This window comes from Macaca nemestrina, chromosome 2 (assembly GCF_043159975.1).
Source record: "Macaca nemestrina isolate mMacNem1 chromosome 2, mMacNem.hap1, whole genome shotgun sequence".
Lineage (NCBI taxonomy): Eukaryota > Metazoa > Chordata > Mammalia > Primates > Cercopithecidae > Macaca > Macaca nemestrina.
This window is the reverse complement of record NC_092126.1, coordinates 11,929,455-11,940,238: the sequence shown is the minus strand read 5'-3', so window position 1 is coordinate 11,940,238 and position 10,784 is coordinate 11,929,455. Positions and strand designations below refer to the sequence as shown.

The 10,784-nt window shown below is 38.4% G+C and overlaps 1 pseudogene; it reads right to left on the bottom strand.

Annotated features, from left to right (window-relative positions):
- Nucleotides 1-5,653: 5,653 nt before the first annotated feature.
- On the bottom strand, nucleotides 5,654-9,622 carry LOC139361732 (replication factor C subunit 3 pseudogene; annotated as a pseudogene).
- Between the last annotated feature and the right edge of the window lie 1,162 nt (nucleotides 9,623-10,784).

The window sequence follows — 10,784 nt, the reverse complement described above, 5'->3', positions numbered from 1 at the left end:
ACAGACTGCCTCCTCAAGTGGGTCACTGACCCCCAAGTAGCCTAAATGGGAGACACCTCCCAGTGGGGGCTGATTGACACCTCATACAGCCAGGCGCCCCTCTGAGATGAAGCTTCCAAAGGAAGGACAGGCAGCAACATCTGCTGTTCTGCAATATTTGCTGTTCTGCAGCCTCCACTGGTGATACCCAGGCAAGCAGGGTCTGGAGTGGCCCTTCAGCAAACTCCAACAGACCTGCAGCTGAGGGTCCTGACTGTTAGAAGGAAAACTAACAAACAGAAAGGACATCCACACCAAAACCCCATCTATACATCACCATCGCCAAAGACCAAAGGTAGATAAAACCACAAAGATGGGGAGAAACCAGAGCAGAAAGGCTGAAAATTCTGAAAATCAGAGCACCTCTTCTCCTTGAAAGAAATGCAGCTCCTCGCCAGCAATGGAACAAAGTTGGATGGAGAATTACTTTGACAAGTTGAGAGAAGAAGGCTTCAGACAATAGGTAATAACAAACTTCTCCAAGCTAAAGAAGGATGTTCAAGCCCATTGCAAAGAAGCTAAAAACCTTGAAAAAAGTTTAGATGAATTACTAACTAGAATAAACAGTGGAGAGAAGTCCTTAAATGACCTGGTGGAGCTGAAAACCGTGGCATGAGAACTACGTGATGCACGCACAAGCTTCAGTAGCTGATTTGATCAAGTGGAAGAAAGGGTATCAGTGACTGAAGATTAAATGAATGAAATGAAGTGAGAAGTTTAGAGAAAAAAGAGTAAAAAGAAATGGACAAAGTCTCCAAGAAATATGGGACTATATGAAAAGACCAAATCTATGTCTGATTGGTGTACCAGAAAGTGACGTAGAGAACGGAACCAAGTTGGAAAACACTCTGCAGGATATTATCCAGGAGAACCTCCCCAACCCAGCAAGGCAGGCCAACATTCAAATTTAGGAAATACAGAGAATGCCACAAAGATACTCCTTGAGAAGAGCAACTCCAAGACACATAATTGTCAGATTCACCAAAGTTGAAAAGAAGGAAAAAATGTTAAGGGCAGTCAGAGAAAGGTCAGGTTACCCACAAAGGGAAGCCCATCAGACTAACAGTGGATCTCTCAGCAGAAACTCTACAATCCAGAAGAGAGTGGGGGCCAATATTCAACATTCTTAAAGAAAAAATTTTTTTAACCCAGAATTTCATATCCAGCCAAACTAAGCTTCATAAGTGAAGGAGAAATAAAATCCTTTACAGGCAAGCAAATGCTGAGAGATTTTGTCACCACCAGGCCTGCCTTACAAGAGCTCCTGAAGGAAGCACTAAACATGGAAAGGAACAACCGGTACCAGCCACTGCAAAAACATGCCAAACTGTAAAGACCATTAATGCAGGAAAAAACTGCATCAACTAACAAGCAAAATAACCAGCTAACATCATAATGACAGGATCACATTCACACATAACAATATTAACTTTAAATGTAAATGAGCTAAATGCTCCAATTAAAAGACACAGACTGGCAAATTAGATAAAGAGTCAAGACCTATCAGTGTGCTGTATTCAGGAGACCCATCTCATGTGAAGAGACACACATAGGCTCAAAATAAAGGGATGTAGGAAGATCTACCAAGCAAATGGAAAACAAACAAACAAACAAAAAGCAGGGGTTGCAATCCTAGTCTCTGATAAAACAGATTTTAAACCAACAAAGATCAAAAGAGACAAAGAAGGCCATTACATAATGGTAAAGGGATCAATTCAACAAGAAGAGCTAACTATCCTAAATATATATGCACCCAATATAGGAGCACCCAGATTCATAAAGTAAGTCCTTAGAGACCTACAAAGAGACTTAGACTCCCATACAATAATAATGGGAGACTTCAACATCCCACTGTCAACATTAGACAGATCAACGAGACAGAAAGTTAACAAGGATATCCAGGAATTGAACTCAGCTCTGTACCAAGTGGACCTAATAGACATCTACAGAACTCTCCACCCCAAATCAACAGAGTATACATTCTTCTCAGCACCACATTACACTTATTCCAAAATTGACCACATAGTTTGAAGTAAAGCACTCCTTAGCAAATGTAAAAGAACAGAAATTATAACAAACTGACTCTCAGACCACAGTACAATCAAACAAGAACTCAGGATTAAGAAACTCACTCAAAACCACTCAACTACATGGAAACTGAACAACCTGCTCCTGAATGACTACTGGGTACAAAACGAAATGAAGGCAGAAATAAAGATGTTCTTTGAAACCAATGAGAACAAAGACATAACATACCAAAATCTCTGGGACACATTTAAAGCAGTGTGTAGAGGGAAATTTATAGCACTAAATGCCCACAGGAGAAAGCAGGAAAGAGCTAAAATTGACACCCTAACATCACAATTAAAAGAACTAGAGAAGCAAGAGCAAACACATTCAAAAGCTAGCAGAAGGCAAGAAATAACTAAGATCAGAGCAGAACTGAAGGAGATAGAGACACAAAAAGCCCTCCAAAAAAATCAATGAATCCAGGAGCTGGTTATTTGAAAAGATCAACAAAATTGATAGACCATTAGCAAGACTAATAAAGAAGAAAAGAGAGAAGAATCAAATAGACACAATAAAAAATGATAAAGGTGATATTACCACCAATCCCACAGAAATACAAAGTACCATCAGAGAATATTATAAACACCTCTATGCAAATAAACTAGAAAATCTAGAAGAAATGGATAAATTCCTGGACACATACACCCTCCCAAGACTAAACCAGGAAGAAGTTGAATCCCTGAATAGACCAATAACAGGTTCTGAAATTGAGGCAATAATTAATAGCCTACCAACCAAAAAATGCCCAGACCAGACAGATTCACAGCCGAATTCTACCACAGGTACAAAGAGGAGCTGGTACCATTCCTTCTGAAACTATTCCAATCAATAGAAAAAGAGGGAATCCTCCCTAATTCATTTTATGAGGCCAACATCATCCTGATACCAAAGCCTGGCAGAGACACAACAAAAAAAGAGAATTTTAGACTAATATCCCTGATGAACACCGATGCAAAAATCCTCAATAAAATACCGACAAACCAAATCCAGCAGCACGTCAAAAAGCTTATCCACCATGATCAAGTGGGCTTCATCCCTGGGATGCAAGGCTGGTTCAACATATGCAAATCAATAAACATAATCCAGCATATAAACAGAACCAAAGACAAAAACCACATGTTTATCTCAACAGATGCAGAAAAGTCCTTTGAAAAAATTCAACAGCCTTTATGCTAAAAACGCTCAGTAAACTAGGTATTGATGGAACATATCTCAAAATAATAAGAGCTATTTATGACAAACCCACAGCCAATATCATACTGAATGGGCAAAAACTGGAAGCATTCCCTTTGAAAACTGGCACAAGACAGAGATGCTCTCTCTCACCACTCCTATTCAACATAGTGTTGGAAGTTCTGGCCAGGGCAATCAGGCAAAAGAAAGAAGTAAAGGGTATGCAATCAGGAAAAGAGGAGGTCAAATTGTCCCTGATTGCAGATGACATGATTGTATATTTAGAAAATCCCATCGTCACAGCCCAAAATCTCCTTAAGCTGATAAGCAACTTCAGCAAAGTCTCAGGATACAAAATCAATGTGCAAAAATCACAAGCATTCCTACACACCAATAACAGACAAACAGAGAACCAATTCATTAGTGAACTCCCATTCCCAATTGCTTCAAAGAGAATAAAATACCTCAGAATCTGACTTACAAGGGATGTGAAGGACCTCTTCAAGGAGAACTACAAACCACTGCTCAATGAAATAAAAGAGGACACAAACAAATGGAAGAACATTCCATGCTCATGGATAGGAAGAATCAATATTGTGAAAATGTCAATACTGCCAAAGGTAATTTATAGATTCAATGCCATCCCCATCAAGCTACCAATGACTTTCTTCACAGAATTGGAAAAAAACTACTTTAAAGTTCATATGGAACCAAAAAAGAGCCTCCATTGCTAAGACAATCCTAAGCAAAATGAACAAAGCTGGAGGCATCATGCTACTTGACTTCAAACTATACTATAAGGCTACAGTAACCAAAACATTATGGTACTGGTACCAAAACAGAGATATAGACCAATGGAACAGAATAGAGCCCTCAGAAATAATACCATACATGTACAACCATATGATCTTTGACAAACCTGACAAAAACAAGAAATGGGGAAAGGATTCCCTATTTAATAAATGGTGCTGGAAAAACTGGCTAGCCACATGTAGAAAGCTGAAACTGGATCCCTTCCTTACACCTTATACAAAAATTAATTCAAGATGGATGAAAGACTTAAATGTTAGAACTAAAACCATAAAACCTAGAAAAAATCTAGGCAATACCATTCAGGACATAGGCATGGGCAAGGACTTCATGGCCAAAACACCAAAAGCAATGGCAACAAAAGCCAAAATTGACAAATGGGATCTAATTAAACTAAAGAGCTTCTGCACAGCAAAAGAAACTACCATCAGAGTGAACAGGCAACCTACAGAATGGGAAAAAATTTTTGCAATCTATCCATCTGACGAAGTGCTAATATCCAGAATCTACAAAGAACTTAAACAAATTTACAAGAAAAAGTCAAACAACCCCATCAAAAAGTGGGCAAAGGATATGAACAGACACTTCTCAAAAGAAGACATTTATGCGGCCAACAGACACATGAAAAAAGGCTCATCATCACTGACCTTCAGAGAAACGCAAATCAAAACCACAATGAGATACCATCTCACACCAGTTAGAATGGCGATCATTAAAAAGTCAGGAAATAACAGGTGCTGGAGAGGATGTGGAGAAATAGGAATGGTTTTACATTGTTGGTGGGACTGTAGACTAGTTCAACCATTGTGGAATACAGTGTGGTGATTCCTCAAGGATCTAGAACTAGAAATACCATTTGACTCAACCATCCCATTACTGGGCATATACCCAAAGGATTATAAATCATGCTGCTATAAAGACATATGCACACGTATGTTTATTGCAGCACTATTCACAATAGCAAAGACTTGGAACCAACCCAAATATCCATCAGTGACAGACTGGATTAAGAAAATGTGGCACATATACACCATGGAATACTATGCAGCCATAAAAAAGGATGAGTTCATGTCCTTTGTAGGAACATGGATGAAACTGGAAACCATTATTCAGAGCAAACTATCGCAAGGACAGAAAACCAAACACTGCATGTTCTTACTCACAGGTGGGAATTAAAGAACGAGAACACTCGGACACATGGTGAGGAACATCACTCACCGGGGCCTGTCACGGGGTGGGGGTAGGGGGAGGGATAGCATTAGGAGATATACCTAATGCAAATGATGAGTTAATGGGTGCAGCACACCAACACGGCACATGTATACATATGTAACAAACCTGCACATTGTGCACATGTACCCTAGAACTTAAAGTATAATTTAAAAAATAAAAATAAAAAATAAAATTATATTTTTATGGAAACTTTTCTTTCCTTTTTCCAATTTTAGAATAATTTTTCTTCCTTTTTCTCCAATAACTTTATGACAAGTATAACAGGGTACAGTGTACAAGTGTACTTAGCACTTTGTAAATTGTATTTCTCATAGTTCTGTGTTGATAGTAGAATGGTTATGGTAATAGCTTTGTAATCTACATGAGTTTTTCAATTTTCCTTTATAAACATGTGTAATCAAGGCAAAAGATGTTATTTAGCTGAATAATCAACAAGAGCAATTCTATAGCTCTGTGTTGTGTATATTGGGTAAATATATTCTTTCAAACCTATTTTTATGTCAGGATTCAGTATCTTGTGTCTGGTTGTGTTATTTAATGGACGGATTTTTAACTCACAAACAACTTAAACAAATATTCATTTTTTAATAAATATATTTTATTTTATTTCACTGTTCTCTACATAGCAGTTAGTTGCATTTTAAAAGAAATCATGAGTATTGCTGTTTATTTAATAACACAGTTAACAGAGCTAAGGAGGAAATGACAGCAATAATAAATGTGGTATCAGTGAAATAATTGCTCCGCTGTGGCTTCTTCATTAAAGATCATAAGTCAATGAGCTGTGTGAAAGTTTGCCGCTGATTTTTTTCTGGGCCCTACATTTGCATGTTATATAAATGTCCTATTTGTACCATATGATTGCTAGAGACTCAATGAGCCATTTGAATGGCAAACAGTTAACACATTACTTTCTGTCCTTCTGTTTTACTCACGTGGTAATTGTAGCCAAAGTTTAGTTGCTCCAATGTTCTTTTAAATAATTATATTGCTTGTTGGCTGCATTTTCCCCTTGATATAGCGAATGGTTGAGGATAATTCATCTTGAAATTGAGTAATAACCATGACTGTGTGTTACAGGAACATAACTAGTTTGGATTTATTTGAAAATGCTGTTTCAATTAGATTCAAATGGTAAATGGAGAATTTTTATCGGCATGAGACAAACATGTACTACTACTACAATTTCTTGCATTACGTTCTCAAATTTATTTTCTTCTAAGAATACCATTGGGTATTTCAATGCTGAGATTGTTTGTTCAGGTATCATATTTGAGCCAAAGTTTCTTTTGAGAATCAGCCTGTCATTGGCAAACAAGGCAGATACTGAATAAAGTCCTGGAGGGCAGGGAAGCTATGTGAGTCACTGCTGCATCACTTCAAGGTTGGGGCTCACAGCAGAGGTTTAATGAGTTCCAAGGGAATGACTAAGACTGGTAGTCCTGAAACACAGCTTGTGACAGTCCACTGGGGCCCATGTGGCTGTTCTGAGATAGCCTCATAGATTTAAGTTTTACACAGTCCGTCAGGGCAAATAATAGCATATTCCTTGTGTCTAACACCTTAAAGGATTTTCCTTCTCAAATCGTCCTTTATCTATTCATTCCTCTATCAAGTGTCAGTGACTTCTTATTACCACTTTTTTTTTTTTTTTAAGAAAGCATGCTTATATTTGCCTTTTAAAAAATTGTATAAATTCAAGGAGTACAAGGGCAGTTTTGTTATGTGAACATACTGCATAGGTGAAATCTAAGCTTTTAGTACAATCATCATCTGAATAGTGTACATTGTACCCATTAAGTAATTTCTCAATCCTCACCTCTCTGCTCCACTCTCACCCTTCTGAGTCTCCAATGACTATTATGCTACAATCTGTGTCCAGGTATCACTTTCTTTCTTTTTTAAAATAACTTGTAATTTAGGTTCAGGGATATATGTGCAGGTTTGTTATATAGGTAAACTTGCGTCATGGGTAGGGGGTATTGTGGTACAGATTATTTTGTTACCCAGGTAGTAAGCCTAGTATCCAATAGTTATTTTTTCTCATCCTCTCCCTCCTCCCATTCTTCACCCTCAAGTAGGCCACTTTCTTTATATCTGGAATTCTTCTTGGGATGATAGGAAGACTAAACTCATTCATTCATCTACACAGTCATTCAAAATTATTATTGAGTGCCCACTGTGCCAGAGACTATTCTAGGAGCTCAAAATTTGTTAGTGAGCAAAGTCTCCTCACCAACCCATCCTGGTGCTTACATTGTGGGACCCAAGACAAGAGTACAAATGAATACAATTTACTGTATGCCTAGGTATTTAAAGGCCATTCATCAAGTTAACAAATGACTGAATAAAATGCATTTTCTCCTCCTACCCTAAAAAATATGCCTTTATGCCTTTCAAGTTCAAGTTTAGTATTCTCAAACCCCATGAAATCTCCCACTAGACCACAAGGGTCTAATGAGGAGAGCCAGCCTTCATTCCCTGGCTCCCAGCTGAGGCCCAGGTCTCCCTCCTCTCACCCTCTTCTCCCTTCTGCCCTGCAACAGTCTTCTTGCATGTTTGTGTGAACACCTCTAACCCTGTCCAAGCTCTGTTTACACTTTCTGAGAACAACTCATGAGTATAGGGATGAACTCAGAAAGAGACCCATGGAGACGCCGGAAGCAAGCTCAGGCTCACTTGAGAAAGGATTTCCAAGGTTCTCAGTATTCATGGTATGGACTATAAAAAGGGCTAAGTTCCCTGAGTGGACAGATCCTTTCTTTACTCCACCAGGGACCAGCATTCCAGGCCTTCTTCTATAACTACAGCTCTACAGCCTGACTGGGTAAACCTTAGAGGTAGACCAAGTAATAAAGAGAAGTCGCCTAGCCTAGCGGATTTTCTTTACCAATCTTGCAGATTTTGCCTTTTCTTCACTGCCAGTGAAACCATCTGAACAGAAAGTTTTCTTTTTCAGGACTTTCTGATTTTTGCCTTTACTAATAATGTAATTTCTTCAATAGAAATAGTTTTATATATAAGTTACACACACATATACTTCTTATATATATAATATATGTACATTCTCAGTGAGTTTGGCAGTTTGTGGCTTTTAAGGAATCTATTTCATCTCAATTGTCAAATTTACATGCTTAGACTTATTTATAATATTTTCTTATGATCCTTTAAATGTCCATGAGGTCTGTAGTGATATCCCACTTCACACATAAGCAGGGCTTTTCTGAGATTTCTGCAGGACTTCTCTGCAAGTCTGTGAGTCGGTTGTGAAGGAAGATTCAGATCTTCCTTCTTGCACACAGTACATAACACATAGTAAGTATCTCCAATGCTGGAAGCAGGCACACAAACTGCCAAGCACCGACTACAAATAGGTGGTATCTCATTAGATGTAGCACAAGATCAATCTGTAGGTGGACACACACTTTTCCATGGTTCTTTACAAGGCATGTTGAGCATCTTTAATGAGTTTGTCAACTTCTGTCAATAATACCATTTTAAAATATCTGAGAGTTTGTTTCAAGTTGCTGTGATTGAGCCACTGTTTTCAACATCTTCTGAATTACTACCTCATCAATATTTCCATCGTCGCTGGGATTAACTTCAAGGTGGTAATTACTTGCAATGGTGCTAATTTCAATTTTTTTAGATGGAGTCCTGATGGTATGATATTCAATTCTCAATTTTTCCACTCCAACACCATAAAGTTCATGTAGAACACACATAGCACTTGTCTTTTTTCTGGCACCTGATGGTCCATACACTTAAAGGTGAGGAAAGTCACCACCCTGCACCAGGTTGTACAGCTAGGCTGCCTGCTCCCTGTGATACTCCATCCATCCCAAGGAGTAGTGCTGGCACTTGTCCACCCAGAGGCTCATGAAAGCTTGAGTTCCTGAGGTCTGATAAATGAAAGTCCCACACACATATCTGTCTTTTTAATAATAACCATTCTGGCCAGTGTGAGATGGTATCTCATTGTGGTTTTGATGTGCATTTCTGAAGAGAGAAAACATAATGCTACTTTGGTACATGAAATTTGTATTCTGAAGGCAACTTTAACTCTGCAGAGTTACAATAGATTTGTAATATCTCATGTCTGCCTGCCCTGAAAGGTGAGACTACTGACTTAAAGTCACTTCCACTTCAAGGTGTGACTACAAAGGAAACGAGGGGACATATGCTAGCATTAGAAAAAATAAGTTAAACACTGATAATGAGCTTTTCTAGCTGAATCTGGCAGCCATGAGATTTTCTGTAGAGTCCAAATCCCACCTAAATCCCATTTGTCTTCTAATTCTTCTTTGCTTTCATTCCATTCTGACCACCAGTTTCCTGACTGTAATCATCAACATGTAATACCTTTCCAAGTATCAATTTCTAAAATTATAGCTTGCTTTGTGATGATTACAGTTTAGAGGGATTTATCTTCTCTCCTTAACACTATTGGTCTGCAAATCACCACGTAGCAAAGGTTATTTCTTTGGGAGTCCTGGAGATGGCCAATTTCTTAGGGAGACATGCCCTAGTTTTCATGTGAAAATACCTCCCCAGCCTCATCCTAGATATCAAGATTCATATGGCCTGTGAGAGAAAGGAAGTCAGTCTTCACTCCACTTATACCTGTGAACCCAAAAGTATCTGAGACAGGTCTCAATCAATTTAGAAAGTTTATTTTGGTGAGGTTAAGGACACATCCATGATACAACATCAGGAGATTCTGATAACATGTGCCAAAGATCGTTGGGGAATAGCTTGTTTTTATACAACTTAGGGAGACATAATACATCAGTCAATTTATATAAGATTTACACTGGTTTGATCTGGAAGTGTGGGACAACTCTAAGTTGGGGTTTCCAGGTCATAGGTAGATTTAAAATTTTTCTGATTGACATTTGGTTGAAAGCGTTATTATCAATAGAAAGGAATGTTTGGTTTATAATAAGTGGTCATGAAGACCTAGGTTTTTTCATGGAGATGAAGCCTTCAGGTATCAGACTTCAGAGAGAAGAGATTGTAAATGTTTTTATTAGACTTAAAATCTGTGTTGATGTTAACACTGTTCAGCTTTTCCTGAATTCCAAAAAGGAGGAGAGTATACTGAGGCATATCTGATCCCCCTTCCCACAATGGCCTGAACTAAGATTTTCAGGTTAACTTTGGAATGCCCTTGGCTGAAAGAAGGGGTCCATTCAGATGGTTAGGGACCTTAGAATTTTATTTTTGGCTTACCCACCCAAGTCCCAATGTATGATCAAAGTAGTAACAGAAGATAAGTAAGTAAAGCAGGCTGAACCACAAAAGAAGATCCCAGATGTAGGAGATCGTGATGAGACCTAGAGAGGACTGATTTGGGAGGACTAGTGATGAGCTAAAAAAACATGAGGAATACTCCTTGAGGATGGTGGAGTATGGTGGTAGGACATGTGCTTTTGACCAATGTACAATTCCAAGTTCCG